At 35.2% G+C, this 19,757-nt stretch overlaps 1 protein-coding gene and 1 long non-coding RNA gene across 3 annotated transcripts in view; one reads left to right on the top strand and one right to left on the bottom strand.

Annotated features, from left to right (window-relative positions):
• LOC126723547 (F-box/kelch-repeat protein At3g23880-like) overlaps positions 1-19,757 on the top strand; it is a 92,111-nt gene that overhangs the window by 25,959 nt on the left and 46,395 nt on the right. The window lies entirely within an intron of this gene.
• Positions 1,404-19,757, bottom strand: part of LOC126723557 (uncharacterized) — a 144,940-nt gene continuing 126,586 nt past the window's right edge. The window contains exons 3-4 of the long non-coding RNA XR_007654378.1: positions 4,761-4,863; positions 1,404-1,500 (exon numbers count right to left, since the gene is read on the bottom strand). This is a non-coding gene — a long non-coding RNA (uncharacterized LOC126723557). The remainder of the gene's footprint in view (positions 1,501-4,760; positions 4,864-19,757) is intronic.

The following is a 19,757-nucleotide window of genomic DNA, read 5'->3' as shown; positions in this document are numbered from 1 at the left end:
CACAACCCCTGCTTTCATCCATTCCCATCTCACTCGATCACATTCACTTGCTTCCAACTCCAACAAATTAATTGTTAGGCATTGCCTCTATAAATCCTACGTAGAGCACTACAAATTAATTGACGATAACAATGACTTGTTTCATCAAATTCAAAACATCGAGTTACAATTCACGAGTCGCAGTATCAAACATTTTATGCTAATTGGTTCCGCGAATGGCTTGTTCAGTCTATATGAACAAGAGCGCCATATTCTTTGGAATCCCTCTATTATAAAATTTATTACCCTTCCAAAGCCTTGCATTAAGACACATGGCCGCATTCTGCGTCGCCGAGCATTCGGTTTGATCTGCGGACTAATGATTATAAGTTGGTGAGCATTGCATCTACGTCTGAAGAGGCCAAACCACCTCTAATTGAGGTTTACTCTATTAATGAGGGGTGTTGGAGAATTACTAGTGCCTGTTTTCTGCCGAGTATTGGTTTTTCTGATTGGTATCAACCTGCAGCTTCTTTAGGTGGGGCTGTCCATTTTGTGGTATATGATAAGGACAATCGCAGTTGTCCATTATTTTTGTCGTTTGATTTGGGTGATGTGGTTTTTCGCTTGATATCATTGCCAAATGGTTCGTTCAGTTGGAGTAATATCAAAAAGGATAAAGGTTTTTATTGGGGGAGGCTCGAATGGTCATGTTGGGATAGATAGTGGGGAATTGAGGGAGGACATGGAGGGCAGGGATATAAAATAAGAAATGAGCTGCTTTAAGCAGTTTCATTTTCTAATATGCTAGATTTTTGTGGACTCGTACTTTTCAATGACTTTAACAACCCATGCACTGTATAGTATTGTATCATGAACAAACAAAAGAGGAGAGTTTCCATAACCCTTTTACTTTCTTCCCCAACTTGAAATGCAGGCTACAACATTCTGTAATGTCCCATTATGTACTTTCATAACCAAAATTAAAATAAGCATGGGGATAGGGTCTCCTTGACTTAGTTCTTTTGAACTATTGGAAAAGCCAATTCTGCTTCTATTAACCATGATTGAGAACCAATTGTCCAAATTGAAAAACCAAACCCAATTCCTCCACTTTCACCAAAATCTAGTCTGTCTACGTATATGAAATGGCCTAGTTAACATGATCATATATCATTTCAATGTTCCACTTTCAAATTACCCCACCAAAAACACTACTATCGAGTTTTCTATCAAGACTTTCATTGGCAATAAACACCAAATAAGGGTTTGCCAACCTTCATTGTAAGCATTTGGGTCTAACACAAGACACCTATCCTACATTTAGCAGATCAGCGTACACTTTCCATTAGCATATAGACGTTTTCAGCCAAGCTAACATGGAGAAAATCCTTGATATTGATGCCACCACTTAGTTTTTTGGAATCCAAGCGACATAAAAAGAATTCAAAGATTTCTTGAACTTGAAGTTATTATAGGGCTCCATTTCTACAAAACCCACTCTATCACTTCAGTAATAACCTTCATTTATTTTGCATTGTTCTTTAACACTTTGTATCTGTCCACCATCTTTTGTAGCAAGACAATTTATCTTACTCTTCTCTCTCTAACAGTTGCATTGCACATTTTACTAATTGCTTTGCTTCAATTTTAGGTCCCCATAAAGAAAGGTATGGAAGCCGCCAATCCACCACCCTCAATTTTCTACACTTTTCTTTCTTTAAATTTTGATTTCACATGGTTTTCTTCCAAATTTTATTTATTGATTCATGCATTGTTTTTATTTTCTATTTTTTATGATTTGGATCGATTCTCACTAGCTACTTAATCGAATTAATATGTCTGAAGAGGCCAAACCACCTCTAATTGAGGTTTACTCTCTCAATGAGGGGTGTTGGAGAATTCCTAGTGCCTCTTTTCCTCCTGGTATTAAGGTTACTGATTGTCACCATAATTCAGCAGCTTTTTTAAATGGTGCTGTCCATTTTGCAGCAGAATATGAATACAAGCCCGGTGGCCCATTGCTTTTGTCATTTAATTTGCTTGATGAGGTTTTTCATGTGATATCATTGCCAAAAGGTATATCCAACAGGACTAACAGTGTTCATACCTCAGTAATTGGGGGTTTGCTTTCTATATTATTTTATTGTGGTAGGTATGCAGAGTACAAGTGTTGTGCCATTTGGGTGATGAAAGAGTATGGAGTTGTTGATTCTTGGACTAAACAGTTCACTGTTAATCTCAACAGAGGAGGAAAAATTATAAGGGTATTAGGTCTCCAAAAGAATGGTAATATATTAGTGGAGGCAAAATTATCAAGACCATGTCGTTGTGAGCTCTCTTCATATGACCCTAAGAGTGAACAAGTTAAGAATTTGGGGATTTGTGGGAGTTCATGCAATTTTCATGTTGATAATTATATGGAGAACCTTGGCTTACTCGACAAACCAAATGAGACAGTTTTCGAAAGCAGAGTGAGCAGGAAGAGGAAATGCAGGTATAAGCTTGATTTAACTCAAAATTTCAGCATTTGCTTATCTCAGTTTTATCTACTTCTTGGTGTATACTAGATACTATGGTGTGGTTTTAAGTAAACATGAAGTTCCAAACCTCAATATACTGTTTTTGGATGTTAATTTGTTATCAAAAGAGTGGTCAGAATTTTAAAATACAATTCCTTTGTTTTGCATGCTGGAATTGGTAAATATAAATGAAAGATTGATCCCTTTTTCTTACACTGAACTTGTCACATCAAATGTGTTTTACTCTTTCCATTTCACTAGACATGCTAAGATTTTTCTGATATGATCTGCCTTTGCCTTTTGATACTCTGTTTTGTTCATGAAATGTTTTGCTTCAATGTAAATTAAACAAAGTATAGGATGATGCCAAACATTTAAAAGTTGTATTAGCCATGTAACTGTAGGTAGAGTCATGACGGTATAGAACCCCAAATAACTGTATTTTGACGATGGCCAAACCTCCCTGTTCAACACTCCAGGAGGCCAGAGCACTCTGAGGCATCACCCAAACTAACCCAAACATACCAAACACCATTGACCATATATCATAGCAAAACAACAATGGAATAACAGGTGATCAGCAGACTCACCACTCTGTTTACACACGGAACACCAATCTACCACACACAATCCTTGCACATGGAGATTATCCATGGTTAAAATTTTCCCCTCAGTGGTTGTCCATGTAGAGCAATTTATCTTCCTTGGGACCTTTGCCTTCCATATAGGCTTCCAAGGAAAAGAATAATAACCAGTAGGAGATAGAGCTTTATAATAAGATTTAACCTCAAAACCTCCACTTGTGGTCAGTGGGACCATCTTAAAAAGATCCTCTGCAGCTCCTATTTTTGCAGAATATCAATAGTTGAAGAAAGACCGCATAGATTCCAACTCCCAGTCTTCAGAGGGCCTTGTAAATATGTCATTTCGAAAAACGGACCCATTCTGTGACTGCATTACATCTGCCACAGCAGCATTTTTATCCCTGGCCAACTGGAATAGGTTCAGAAAGCATCATGTCCTCACAACAACAATCGAACCAAAAAAGAATATTAGCACCACTCACCACGACAAACTTTAAAATCTGGACCAGCCTATTCCACCCGTTTTGAATGTATTTCTATAAGCTAACCCCATGGGACACTGACACCAGTGACTCATCTATCATCCACTTACCCCACATGCTACCATATTTTGAAGCAATTACTACACACCAGTAGGCATTCTTCTCAGTCAAATGTCACCAAAGCCACTTACCAAGCAAGGCTTGATTGAAACAAACCAAGCTTCAAAAACCCAAACCTCCTTCCTGAATGAACATTGGACGTAGGTGCAGTGAGAAATGGGCAAGTGGTCCCATACTTTAATGTAGGGGTGTGGGTAAAGAAGATAGTCTTGAAGACTAAGTGGGTAGATGACAAATCTAGAGAAACTAAGCATGCTAAATATAAATTGTGAGATACAGGGAATAAGAACAATAGATTTTAGGTGGGATGGTTGTAGAGAAAAGCTGTAAAGTGGAAGCTGTCAAATTAAGAAAATAGGAGATAGACTTTTTTTGGACTCGTACTTTTCAATGACTTTAACAACCCATGTACTGCGTAGTATTGTATCACAAACAAACAAAAGAGGAGAGTTTCCATAACCCTCTTACTTTCTTCCCCAACTTGAAATGCAGGCTACAACATTGTGTAACGTCCCATTATGTACTTTCATAACCAAAATTAAAATAAGCATGGATATAGGGTCTCCTTGACTTAGTTCTCTTGAACTATTGGAAAAGCCAATTCTGCTACTATTAACCATGACTGAGAACCAATTGTCCAAATAGAAAAACCAAACCCACTTCCTCCATTTTCACCAAAATTGAGTTTGTCTACATATATGAAATTGCCTAGTTAACATGATCATATATCATTTCAGTGTTCAACTTTCAAATTACCACAATAACACTGCTATCAAGTTTTCTATCAAGACTTTCATTGGCAATAAACACCAAATAAAGGTTTACCAACCTTCATTGTAAGCATTTGGGTCTAACACAAGACACCTATCATACATTTAACAGATCAGCCTACACTTTCCATAAGCATATAGACGTTTCCAGCCAAGCTAACATGGAGAAAATCCTTGATATTGATGCCACCACTTAGTTTCTTGGAATCAAAGCAACATAAAAAGAATTCAAAGATTTCTCAGACTTGAAGTTATTATAGGGCTCCATTTCTTCAAAACCCACTCTATCACTTCAGTAATAACCTTCATTTATTTTGCGTTGTTCTCTAACACTTTGTATCTGTCCACCATCTTTTGTAGCAAGAAAATTTATCTTACTCTTCTCTCTTTAACAGTTGCATTGCACCTTTTACTAATTGCTTTGTTTCAATTTTAGGTCCCCATAAAGAAAGGTACGGAAGCTGCCAATCTACCACCCTCAATTATCTGCACTTTTCTTTCTTTAAATTTTGATTTCACATGGTTTTCTTCCAAATTTTGTTTAGTGATTCATGCGTTGTTTTTATTTTCTATTTTTTATGATTTGGTTTGATTCTCACTAGCCACTTAGGGCTTTTTTGGTACCTTTGGTCCCCAGGTTTTCTTTCTTCTTTTATTAATTGCTTCTACTTGGCTATATAGGGTTTTTGAGATTTGTTAAGTTGATGATAGAGAGATGTATTTCCTTCTGGGTTTGGGTTTCTAGTTATTTTCCGTAGTAGGTTTTTGTACCTCTTTTTCTTTTTTCTTTTTCTTTTTCTGGGGTAATGTGTCTATATGATGGTTCTTCATGCCCAAAAGAATCAAGAGGATTCTCTCTCTGAATTTACATTAACTGAAATGAGGTCATTCACACTTAAATTTGAATCTTCTTCATGCCCACAAGATTTAGAGGATTCTTCCTCTGAATTCATTCTGAGGTAAAATCTCATCCACCTCATCCCTCCATACGTCTGTAATTTAGCAGCTTAATCCGCAAGAAATTTGACGACTTAGTTGCATCCATATTCATAACTTCCTTTTTCTCTGCTTCAAATAGTTGATTGTGTGGATTTGGAAATGGTGAAGGAAAGGTAAATTATTACAAAATTTTAAGCAATTTCACAGCATCTGTTTCATCAAAAGCATTTTAGTGCTGAGGTCAATAAGGTGGCATTGTAACCAATTGGGATTAAGGTAGTTAGAGGTATGTGGGATTAAGTACAAATTGGCTATTGTACTCTTCTTTGGGATTTTTTTTGGACCTCAAATTTGGTTATGGATTTGAAGCCAGAATTATTGATCATTTATAAAGTTTAATACTGTTTAGGTATATGCTCTTGGGTTTCATTTTGATGCATGCATGGAGCCTTAAGTTTTGCAAATCAACTATGCTTTTGTAATTTTTAAGTACTCTTTTGTTGCATTTTTCAATTCTGAGTTTCCCCTCTAATCTCTTTTATAATATTTGTTTGGTATTTTTCTTTTTGTTGGTTTTGCAACAAAATACTCAGCTAGTAGTTTAGACACAGTAAACTCTCTTGGACTTTCTCTCAATTTCTTCTTTATCTTGCCTCTTATTAACTCTGGTGTGTTCAATGTTTGTTTGTTATGCTTTATTTTTTTTATATATATTTTATCTGTTTCGTTATATAGTAAAGCAATAATTATTTTTGATAAGTCAACATTGACTTTTACAAGCATCCTTATAGAATCATTCGGGAGGGGCTAGCAGTAAGATGTGGGAATTGTTATGCATGGGGTCATAATGCAATGACCTGCAAAGAACAAGAAAACCCAACAAGAAAAATTTATAAAAAGAAGGCAAAGAAGAAGCCAATTGAAACTGATGACCCATCAACAATTGCTCCTAACAAAAGGCGAAAACTTAATGTAAATAATGTAAGCCAAATGTGATCGTAATTTGTATCTTCATATTCATAGCTAAATTTTTTGTTTTATTATTTCTGGTTTGATAGTTTAGAAGCAAAGAGAATGGGACATCAGCCTTTGTGAGGCCAAGTGAAAGGTGAGAGTGCCAAGGATGGGACAACATCAACTTCAAGAAAGGAAGAGGGAAATAAAAAAGTGTTCAGTTGAAGGCTGGATGGGATGTAGTAACTGTTATGTGTTTGTTGATGTATTCAGGGAACAATCCATAACACCAAATTCTCTGTATATAACATTAACTTAACAATGTCAGTAGGTCACAGCTTTTGTTTTTGATCAGTAGGTGGAAACTAAATTCAGTTTGTTAAAATTATGTTGTGAAATTCATGTTCATGATTATGCCCAATTTCTGTTCAGCTGGTTTATGTTCCTGGTTGTGGAATTCGGAATGCTTCCTTAATATTATGTTTTCATATTATTTCCGTGTTAGACAATACTGCTCATTGGATTATTTTCTTTTAGAATGATGGTAGAAGCCCTAAAAATTCTACCAATTGCATTGTGAACTGTTATAGATTCTCAAAAAATAAAGTCCCCTTAAACATACATAGTTGTAGAAGAGGAAGAGGACGAGGATGTGTGGTCAATAAAATTCGAGAAATAATCACAAAATATTTATTAAGCCAGGGCAATCTACTATTAAATTTTCATTTGAATTTACATTCATCAGCAAATAATACGTCTAGCTAAATTGTAATTTCTTATAGCCTATTGTGTACACATTTCACTATCCATAAGTTTACAATTTACATGAACCAAAATATTAGTTAATTCAAAACTTTAGGCCAACAAACCATAACATTGCATAATTCATAAAACTAGTTTAGATCACTTTAAATTAGAAGTCACATTACACGCCCCAAACATTATATTACTGCTCAAAATACATTAGTTCATCACTTGTACTCCATTAATAACTGAATCAGAAGTACTAGGCCAACAAAAACCCAAGATTAACACAAACCGTCATCCTTCTTGTTTGTTTATTTTTGTAATGTATTTTCACTCTTCAAATTTCTTTGACTCTCTAGCAGGCCTTTTATGTTGTGAACCAAGAAATTTACTGAATGTAAAAGTTAGTTAATTAATTCGAGATGACCAATCTCCTGAACTAGAGAGAGGAAATAGACATTTTTGATTAATTTTCTGCTTAATTCTCATTGGTGCATTTAACATACATAAATAACTAAGTACGAGATAACCCCATCAACAAATCGTAGAACATAGGAACTAATCCCTATCCTAAAACATAAAGATCAATTTGAATACAAGAAAATAACAATAATAATCTACTACTACCTTATTCAGATAAAGATTTATCACTAGGCCTAAAATTCTAATAATGCCCAGCAAATTACCTAGCAGATATCAAATTATAAAATTTTCTTTCTTAAATTTACCAAGTGGGCAGCAGTAATATTTTCTATTAGTTTGAGATTGCTATTAGGGTTGTCCAACCCATCCGAATTCCGAAGACCTAACCCACCCAAAGAAACCGACCGGATCCAATCTGACGCCGTTCAACTCGACTACTCTGGCAGTCGGCAGCAAGTCTTTACCCCCAAAAACCACTTCGGTAGGTCGGTTTCAATTTTCCTCCCCAAAAACCTGAATTGACCAACATACTAAGATTTCCCTGTGAAAATTTCTAGATTCTAGCACAAAAATTTCCAGATTTCGGTGAGATATTAGGTAGATCCAGTGAGATTTCAATTGGTTTTGATGAAATCTCATAAACGTTTTGTTTTTTTCTCAAATCTCTAACTCCAATTGACCCGTCCACCACTTGTTGGTCTGATCCACCCAACTCGATCAGTCTCTTGATCGACGGCGAATTGATGGCTACTCCACCCGATTAGGTTGGGTCGGATGTGGGTTGGGCACAAACCTGATCCGACCTAACCCATGGACAGCCCTAATAGCTATCCACCATGATAATGCCTAGTGGTATTATAATGTTAAGAATCTATATTCCAATTGCATTGTAATTACACATGTAAGCTTTAATGTTTGTAACAAATAGGTAGTTACTAGTTAGTTGCTATTGGGTTAAGATTACCACACTAGTTAATAGAGTGATGGGTGGTTAAGAGTGTGAGTTAGTTGTACTGCACTGTGAGTTAGTTAGGATGACCCACGGGTATAAGAGATGAACCATTATAACAGATTCATTCATTGATTGATGAATAATACATTGCTTATTCTTTTATCTATCTCTCTCTAATCTTCCGTGGAGATCAGGTCCCCTTGAAGTGACCAACACCATTTTTACCCCAATTCACTAGCAAAACCTTAACATTTGGTATCAAAGCCATCCATCACCCCTATTAATCAGGTGTAGTTCATTGAGTATGAGATCAAATGGGTTGCGGCTTTGTAGTCGGATCTTGGAAGGGGGGACTTAGAGGCTAGATTAAAATTACTGATAGTTGAGTGGAGCCACCAAAAAAGAGAAAGGGCTACCAACGGGTTAGTGTCGCTAGAGTGAGTCGTCATGAACATCGGTTGTGGAGTGTGGTGGTATGTTATGATCCTAGTGTCCCACATTGGTTAAGTATAAGCTTAACCATGTGTTTATAAGCTCTTGGGCACCCTCCCCTTGTAAGCCGGTTTTCAAGGTTTAACTGTTGACTATGAAGTTCCTATATTTAGGAAATAGTGTATTCCTTCAAAGGTTATAGCCTGCTTCCTCTACCATTTCTGATGCTAACAAGCTTTTTAGTGGGTTAACTAGAAAAGGCTTAGTGCTGCAAATAACTGCTACAGATCCTGTTCTATTTGTCCAACCACACCTTCCACCAGTCTTTGCTGTTCCTACTGGCCTGCCACTTATCAAAGGCCATGAGCATAGCATCAATCTCAAGGAGGGCACCCTGCCTATTTGTGAAAGACCATACAGGTACCCTTATTTCCAAAAATCTAAAATTGAAAAGATAGTGAATGAATTGTTAGAAGAAGGGTCAATCCAGCCAAGCCAGAGTCCATTTTCTTCACCTGTTTTGCTTGTGAGGAAAGTTGATGGTAGCTGGTGTATGTGTATAGACTATAGGGCTCTCAATAAAGCTACTAGTAAAGACAAATTTCCAATTCCAGTTGTTGATGAGTTATCAGATGAATTAGCAGGTGCCTTAGTGTTTTCTAAGTTACTAGTCTGTCCAACAGCTCATTACTGTTGTCTAAGCTGGTATTGCACCTAAGGACTTGACTTTTCAGAATGGGGTCTTATTCTACAAGGGCAGGTTCTACATTGGTCCATCTTGTCCTCTTAAGCTTCAGTTTTTGCATCACGTCCACATCAGCCCCTTGGCTAGACATTCTGGGTTCTTGAAGTCTTATCAGAGGGCCAAGAGTGACTTTTATTGGCATGGGATGAAGTCTGACCTCAATTAGTTCATCAGAGATATGATAATTGCCAGAGGATCAAGTCTGATACATTTTCTCCAGCTGGATTTGCTTCAACCACTGTCTATCCCTACTACACCTTGGACTGATGTGAGCTTAGACTTTGTGGAGGGCCTTCCTAAGTCTATGGGGTTTGAGATTATTTTGGTGGTGGTGGACAGATTAACAAAGTATGTGCATTTTGTTCCTGTTTCACATCCATATAGTGCAGCAAAGATTGCTTTTCTTTACATGCAACATATTTTTAAACTACATGGTATGCCCTCTTCCATTGTGAGTGATAAGGATGCCACTTTTACTTCCCTGTTTTGGTCTGAGTTGTTTAGATTGCAAGGCGCTATTTTGGCTATGTCCACTACCTACCATCCTCAAACAGATGGGCAGACTGAGATTGTGAATAAGAGTTTGGAGCAATAATTAAGGGCTTTCACCAGTGATAGACCTCATCAGTGGGCTTCTTGGCTACCATTAGCTGAATTCTGGTTCAATTCCTCATTTCATACTAGTTTGAAGTTAATTCCTTTTGAGTCTTAAGTTTTGCAAATCAACTATGCTTTTGTAATTTTTAAGTACTCTTTTGTTGCATTTTTCAATTATGAGTTTCCCCTCTAATCTCTTTAATAATATTTCTTTGGTATTTTTCTTTTTGTTGGTATTGCAACAAAATATTCGGCTAGTAGTTTAGACACAGTAAACTCTCTTGGACTTTCTCTCAATTTCTTCTTTATCTTGCCTCTTATTAACTCTGGTGTGTCCAATGTTTGTTTGTTATGCCTTATTTTATATATATATATATTTTAACTGTTTCGTTATGTAGTCAAGCAATAATTATTTTTGATAAGTCAACATTGACTTTTACAAGCATTCTTATAGAATCATTAGGAAGGGGCTAGCAGTAAGAGGTGGGAATTGTTATGCATGGGATCATATGCAAGGACCTGCAAAGAACCAAAAAACCCAACAAGAGAAATTTATAAAAAGAAGGCAAAGAAGAAGCCAATTGAAACTGATGACCCATCAACAATTGCTCCTAACAAAAGGCAAAAACTATATGTAAATAATGTATGCTAAATGTGATCATAATTTGTATCTTCATATTCATAACTAAATTTTTTTGTTTTATTATTTCTGGTTTGATAGTTTAGATGCAAAGAGAATGGGACATCAGCCTATGCCAGAGGCGGAGCCAGGGGGGGTCGAGGGGGGGCCACTGCCCCCCCTAGCCCACCCAAAAATTTTTTTTTTTTTTTTGATACTATCATTTTTATTTTCAGTTTTGAAGGTGAGAACAGTCGTTGGTTTTTTTTTTTTTTTTTAATTGACTCGTTTTGGTTGCTGATGAAGTTGTGAAAAATGAAATATATGTATATATATTTTATACTTGTTTTTCTAATCATTAATGGAACAAAATCACCTTAGCTACTTAACATATTTGTTGTTTCTATTTTTTTTCTTTTTAAATACATAAGATATATGTGCATAAAATGCATATATCTTATACAAGTTTTGCCCCCCCTCAACTCAAATTCTAGCTCCGCCACTGGCCTATGCGAGGCCAAGTGAAAGGTGAGAGTGCCAAGGATGGGACAACATCAACTTCAAGAAAAGAAGATGGAAAGAAAAAAGTGTTCAGTTGAAGTCTATATGGGATGTAGTTATTTTTATGTGTTTTGTGATGTGTCCAGGGAACAATCCATAACACCAAATTCTCTGTATATGACAGTAACTGAACAATGTCAATAGGTCACAGCTTTTGTTTTTGATCAGTAGGTGGAAACTAAATTCAGTTAGTTAAAATTATGTTGTGAAATTCATGTTCATGATTATGCCCAATTTATGTTCAGCTGGTTTATGTTCATGGTTGTGGAATTTAGAATGCTTTCTTATGTTTTCATATTATTTGCGTGTTAAACGATACTGCCCATTGGATTATATTCTTTTAGAATGATGGTAGAAACCAATTGCGTTGTGAACTGTTATAGATTAAAATTTGCCACTGGAACTATCAAAGTTATTATCACTCTTAACTCACTGAAAGACTCCTGTTTAGTTCCCTTAAACATATATGTTTCTCAAAAAATAAGTTCCCTTAAATATATATATTTGTAGAAGACGAAGAGGATGTGTGGTCAATAAAATTCGAGAAATATTCAAACAATATTTACTAAGCCAAGACAATCTACTATTAGATTTTCAGTTGAATTTACATTCATCAGCAAATAATACGTCTAGCTGAATTGTAATTTCTTATAGCCTATTGTGCACACATTTCACAATCCATAAGTTTACAATTTGCGTACACCAAAATATTAGTTAATTCAAAACTTTAGGCCAACAATCCATAACATTGCATAATTCATAAAACTAGTTTAGATCACTTTAAATTAGAAGTCACATTACACACTTCAAACATTATATTACTGCTCAAAATGCATTAGTTCATCACTTGTACTCCATCAATAACCGAATCAGAAGTACTAGGCCAACAAAAACCCAAGATTAACACAAACCATCATCCCTCTTGTTTTTTTTTAATTTTGCAATGTATTTTCACTCTTCAAATTTCTTTGACTCTCTAGCAAGCCTTTTATGTTGTGAACCAAGAAAATTACTAAAGGTAAAAGTTAGTTAATTATTTCAAGATGACCAATCTCCTGAACTAAAGAGAGGAAATAGACATTTCTTTATTAATTTTCTGCTTTATTTTCATTGATGTATTTAATGTACATAAATAATTAGGTATGAGATAACCTCATCAACAAATCTTAGAACATAGGATCTAATCCCTATCCTAAAACATAGGGATCAATTTGAGTACAAGAAAATAACAATAATAATCTACTACTACCTTATTCAGATAAAGATTTATCACTAGGCCTAAAATTCTAAAGTTTGCTAATAATGCCCTTTAAATTCTAAAATTGCTATCCATAATAATGCCCAACAAATTAGCAGATACCAAATTATAAAATTTTATTTCATAAATTGACCAATTGGGCAGCAATAATTTTTTCTCTTAGATTGAGATTGCTATTAGGGTTGTCCAACCCATCCGAATTCTGAAGACCCAACCCACCTGAAGAAATCGACCGGATCTAATCCGACACTGTCCGACTCGACTACTCCAGAAATCAGCAGCAAGTCTTTATCTCAAGAAACCAACTTCGGTAGGTTGGTTTTGGTTTTCCTCCCCCAAAAACCTGAACTGACCAACGTACTAAGATTTTCCTGTGAAAATTTCCAAATTCTAGAGCAAAAATATCTAGATTTCGCGTGAGATATTAGGTAGATCCAATGAGATTTCAATCAATTCTAGCCAAATGTCACAGATGTTTTGCTATTTTCTCAAATCTTTGACTCCAACCGACCTGCTTGCCACTCGTTGGAGGTTTGACCCACCTAACCCAATCAGTCTCTCGATCAACGACAAGTTGATGGCTACTCCACTCGATTAGGTTAGGTCAGATTCGGGTTGAGCCCAAACCCGATCCGATCCAACCCGTAGATAGCATTAATTGCTATCCACCATGATAATGCCCAACGGTTGTATGCTTATAATCTAAAATTAGTTGTCTTGTGTATTCATCCTTAAAACCACACAATTCATATTTAAGTATTACTATTTAATATTATTTTTAGCTCTCTCTCTCAAATAAAAAAATATTATCAACTTACTCTCTCCCTCTCCTAATTCATTTTACACACATAAATTTATTGTACTTGTGTGCACTTTCTTGGATATATGTGCAGAATTTGACTTATTTTTTAACAATCATATAAAAACATTATTTAATAAAGTATTAATGCACTTTAATCACTGCAAAAGAGGAGCACAAATTAACTTTCTTAGAAAGAATCCCCTTCCATTCAAATCTTTCTATTTTAATTCAAAAAAAAAAATCAAATAAATTTTATAAGTGTCTTATGATTAAAACTTGAAAAGATTCGGATGGTTTAAATAGTGAAGATTTAAAAAATAATAATTGGGAATCTTTTCCGTAATTTTGTTGGAAAAAGTTTAAAATATTACAAGTTTTAATTCATTAATTTACAAATTAATGTGACAGAAAATGTAATATAATAGCTTCAAGTTCAACTATTTCTTAAATGAATATTTGAATTGTATTGATGACAGTGATACAAGAAATGTTACGTTTATAATATTTTCATAACTTAGGCAATAAGATATTATTACTTATTGGTTGTAACAAGTGAGGGAAAAAATAATTTAGATTATGAATTTAAATTAAAAATAACTACAATTTACAAGATAAATGTAAAAAGTAAAACAGGGCGCTAAATTATCTCTTTTGAGCGGGAAAGTAAAGTTTTCTAGAAAAAATAGAGGGAAAGTAAAATTACAAGATATGACAATTGACTTGCCGGTTAGAGATACAACCGCTGTGTAGAAAAACAGAGACAGTCGAACCAAAAGCAACAATTGCTTTTTCAAGTAAGGAATGTCAGACTATCTCCCAGAGGAAGTGGTGCTGGAAATCCTGCACAGACTACCCGTGAAATCCCTAATTCGATTCAGGTGCGTTTCAAAATCATGGAACTCTCTAATCACAACCCCGGCCTTCATCAATTCCCATCTCACTCGATCACATTCACTTCTCTCCAATTCCAACAAATTAATCGTTAGGCACTGCCTCGATAAACCCTACGTAGAGCACTACAAATTAATTGACGATAGCAATGACTCGTTTGATCAAATTCAAAACATCGAGTTACCACTCACGAGTCGCCGTATCCAACATTTTAGGTTAATTGGTTCCGCGAATGGATTGTTCAGTCTTTTTGAACAAGAGCGCTTTATTCTTTGGAATCCCTCTATTAGAAAATTTATCACCCTTCCAAAACCTTGCATTACTGTCAAAGCGCACGGCCGCCTTACGTGTCGTCCGGCATTTGGGTTTGATCCGCGGACTAATGATTATAAGTTGGTGAGAATTGCATTTCCATCTGAAAATGCCAAACCACCTCTAATTGAGGCTTACTCTCTTAATGAGGACTATTGGAAATTAACTAGTGCCTCTTTTCCGCTGGGTATTGGTTTTTCTGATTGGCATAGACCCGCAGCTTCTTTAGGTGGGGCTGTCCATTTTGCGGTATATGATAAGGACAATCGCAGTCGTCCGTTAATTTTGTCGTTTGATTTGGGTGATGAGGTTTTTCGCTTGATGTCATTGCCAAATTGTGCATTCAGTTGGAGTAATATTCAAACCTCGGTAATTGGGGGATCGCTTTCTCTGTTATTTTATGATGATAGGTTTGTTGCCAACAAATGTTGTGCCATTTGGGTGATGAAAGAGTATGGCGTTGTTGATTCTTGGACTAAATTGTTAACCGTTGATTTCAACAAAGAAATTATAGGGGTGTTATGTCTCCAGAAGAATGGCAATATATTAGTGGAGGCAAAACTACCAAGTGATTGGGAGCTCTCTTCATATGACCCTAAGAGCCAACATGTTAAGAGTTTGGGGATTTGTGGGAGGCCGCACTATTTTCATGTTGATAATTATGTGGAGAACCTTGTCTTACTCGACAAATCGAATGATGCAGTTTCCAAAAGGAGAGCGTGCAGGAAGAGGAAATGCAGGTAAAAGCTTGATTCAACTCAAAATTTCAGCATGTACTTTTCTCAGTTCTACCTTTTTCTTGGTATATACTAGATACTGCTATGTGGCTATAAGTAAATATTTTCAGACCTCAATATACTGCTCTCAGATGTTAATTTGTTATCAGCTTGATATAAAGAGTGGCCAGAAGTTCCGTAGATCAGTTGCTTGCCCTCCTTAGTGGATCTCTTTTTGATTGTTCTCGGGCTTGGGGACTCACATCTTGTGATTCTTTCCCTTCTTTCCTTTGTTCTCTCTACTTTTTAATTAGTTTTCTGTTCTTCATTGTTTTCTTTTCTCTTTTGTTTTCCGTTGTAATTTTTGGTTTGCTTCTTCATGCATAAAGTGGCCGGTTGAATATACAGTGGTCAGAAGTGTTAAATGCAATTTTGTGGTTGTTATTGATGATGAGATTGAACATTTGCAAGATGGAAACAGTAAATATAAAAGAAATTCTGATGTTATTATCTTTTTTCTATATGCTAAACTTGTCACAACTAATCCATTTTCAATATCAAAATGTGTTTTACGCTTCCTGTCTCATTAGACTTGCTTAGATTTTTCTGATATGATCAGCCATTGCCTTCTGATTTTGTGTTTTTTACATGACTTGTTATTTTGTATCAATGTACATTCACAAAATATAAGAATAACCTAGAGAGAGAGAGAGAGAGAGAGAGAGAGAGAGAGAGAGAGAGAGAGAGAGAGAAACAAGGCCCAAACATTTAAAAGTTTTTTAACCATTTAACTATAGGTAGAATCATGACATTTTGTTAGGGGTTTTGATTGATTAAATGTATTACATTGTATTGAGTGTGGGAGTTGCATCAGGGTGACCCTAGTGACAACCCTAGTGTTTGTTGTAAAAATGTAATCAATAATGGGGTTTGCCCAAAAAAATAGGTACTGTTTTGTTTAGCTGAATATATGATGTAGACTTAGCTTCTGCACTGCATTGAGTTACTTTAGTTATGTGTTGATATGGAAAGATTATTGATATTAATGGTGCTAGGAGGATAAATTGGACCTTCTTCAGCTTATTCAATAATTTTTTATTTTGGCTTTTCACTTGAATTTTATTAGGATTTTGTCGAGAAAATTTTGAAATAGAACTATGCATATAGAATAGGATTGTCATTGGGCCTCACCCCTTAATGTATCTATAAAAATTTTATTTTACTGATAAAATAAAGTATAGGATAGGATTTTTTGATTGTTACACAGTCAAGTCTACTCTATAGTGAAAATCAGATCTATGGTGATGTTATATAAAAGGAAGATGATGAGAGTGTAAGCACTATGGTTATGTTTGTTTCATGGATAATCAGGGGAAAAAAAGTGAGTTTCAGGAATATTTTCTGTTCTTTTGGTGGTAGGAACTTTGGCCAATCTGGTAACATAGCGTTTTAGAAACTAGTAAAAACATGTTGCACCTGCATAGATGGCATCTTCTAGGTTAGTAATGTATCTTGAGATATGTTAAGAGCGAGATTTTTATAAATGAAGAGTATTAATGCATTTATTTTCTAAGCATCAGTGGTCATGTCCAAGGGATTAGAAAATTTAAGAAAACATCTCCATAATGAATGGTGAAGTAGAAGTTGCTTTACTTCACTTTTACCTTGGTTTGCTCAATTAGTTATTTGCTAGTTCATTATATGTTTGAATATACAGATGTCTTTATTTTTTTGTTTGAGAAAAAAGGGCCATGACGTCTCCCCAGAAGTGTATGTGGTATGTGAAGGCTTCAAAAAGGCCGCTTTCTTTGTTTGGACAACAACATAGGGGGAGTCACACTTACATTTAAAATAGGTTAACATTAGTTAGGTAAATTTAATAATTATTCCAAAGATTGAAAGGGGATATTGTAAGTTTGTAAAATTTTAAAATAATATAAAGAGAGGGTGTAACCACACAATATGGGTTGGTGACACTTGGTGATTGTATCAGATATAAAATAATGGATAAAGGAAGGGGAAATGCAAGAATAAGGTGCTCAAATGTTAAGGGAGGTAAATAAGTTCTGCATAAAAATAGAATGGTTAAAGAAGGCAAGTGGGACTTGGATAAACATGTTTATAAATTTTCAAAAATTGCATTGCACATGCCTGCATGGGTTAGCTAAAGCTGTCCAGTTCGAGTCTTGAGATCCGGGGTTTACTCAGGATGGGCCTGCCTTGAAGAGGTTCCTTGTGATAAAAATAATAATGGTAATTTCCTTTTTTCTTTTTTTAAAATAAAGAGTTTGGGGATTTGTGGGAGGCCGCACTATTTTCATGTTGATAATTTTGTGGAGAACCTTGTCTTACTTGACAAACCAAATGATGCAGTTTCCAAAAGGGGAGCGTGCAGGAAGAGGAAGTGCAGGTAAAAGCTTGATTCAACTCAAAATTTCAGCATTTACTTTTCTCAATTCTACCTTTTTCCTGGTATATACTAGATACTGCTATGTGGCTATAAGTAAATATTTTCAGACCTCAATATACTGCTCTCAGATGTTAATTTGTTATCAGCTTGATATAAAGAGTGGTCAGAAGTTCCATAGATCAGTTGCTTGCCCTCTTTAGTGGATCTCTTTTTGATTGGTCTCGGACTTGGGGACTCACATCTAGTGATTCTTTCCCTTCTTTCCTTTGTTCTCTCTACTTTTTAATTAGTTTTCTTTTCTTCATTGTTTTCTTTTCTCTTTTGTTTTCCATTGTAATTTTTGGTTTGCTTCTTCATGCATAAAGTGGCCAGTTGAATATACAGTGGTCAGAAGTGTTAAATGCAATTTTGTGGTTGTCATTGACGATGAGATTGAACATTTGCAAGATGGAAACAGTAAATATAAAAGAAATTCTGATGTTATTATCTTTTTTCTATATGCTAAACCTGTCACAACTAATCCATTTTCAATATCAAAATGTGTTTTACGCTTCCTGTCTCATTAGACTTGCTTAGATTCTTCTGATATGATCAGCCATTGCCTTCTGATTTTGTGTTTTTTACATGACTTGTTATTTTGTATCAATGTACATTCACAAAATATAAGAATAACCTAGAGAGAGAGAGAGAGAGAGAAACGAGGCCCAAACATTTAAAAGTTTTTGTAACGATTTAACTATAGGTAGAATCATGACATTTTGTTAGGGGTTTTGATTGATTAAATGTATTACATTGTATTGAGTGTGGGAGTTGCATCAGGGTGACCCTAGTGACAACCTTAGTGTTTGTTGCAAAAATGTAATAAATAATGGGGTTTGCCCAAAAAAATAGGTACTGTTTTGTTTAGCTGAATATATGATGTAAACTTAGCTTCCGCACTGCATTGGGTTACTTTAGTTGTGTGTTGATATGGAAAGATTATTGATATTAATGGTGCTGGGAGGATAAATTGGACCTTCTTCAGCTTATTCAATAATATTTTATTTTGGCTTTTCACTTGAATTTTATTAGGATTTTGTCGAGAAAATTTTGAAATATAACTATGCATATAGAATAGGATTGTCATTGGGCCTCACCCCTTAACTAATCTGTAAATATTTTATTTTACTGATAAAACAAAGTATAGGATAGGGTTTTTTGATTGTTACACAGTCAAGTCTACTCAATGGTGAAAATCAGATCTATGGTTATGTTATATAAAAGGAAGATGATGAGAGTGTAAGCAATATGGTTATGTTTGTTTCATGGATAATCAGGGGAAAGAAAGTGAGTTTCAGGAATATTTTCTGTTCTTTTGGTGGTAGGAACTTTGGCCAATCCTGTAAGATAGTGTTTTAAAAACTAGTAAAAAATGTTGCACCAGCATAGAAGGCAACTTCTAGGTTATTAATGTATCTTGAGATATGTTAAGAACAAGATTTTTATAAATGAAGAGTATTAATGCATTTATTTTCTAAGCATCAACGGTCATTTCCAAGGGATTAGAAAATATAAGAAAACATATCCATAATGAATAGTGAAGTAGAAGTTGCTTTACTTCACTTTTACCTTGGTTTGCTCAATTAGTTATTTGCTGGTTCATTATATGTCTGAATATGCAGATGTCTTTATTTTTTTGTTTGAGAAAAAAGGGTCATGACGTCTCCCCAGAAGTGTATGTGGTATGTGAAGGCTTCAAAAAGGCTGCTTTCTTTGTTTGGACAACAGCGTAGGGGGAGTCACACTTACGTTTAAAATAGGTTAACATTAGTTAGGTAAATTTAATAATTATTCCAAAGATTGATAGGGGATATTGTAAATTTGTAGAATTTTAAAATAATATCAAGAGAGGGTGTAACCACACAATATGGGTTGGTGACACTTGATGATTGTATTAGATATA

This window comes from Quercus robur, chromosome 4, assembly GCF_932294415.1.
Source record: "Quercus robur chromosome 4, dhQueRobu3.1, whole genome shotgun sequence".
Classification (NCBI taxonomy): domain Eukaryota; kingdom Viridiplantae; phylum Streptophyta; class Magnoliopsida; order Fagales; family Fagaceae; genus Quercus; species Quercus robur.
This window is presented reverse-complemented; position numbering and strand designations above follow the sequence as displayed.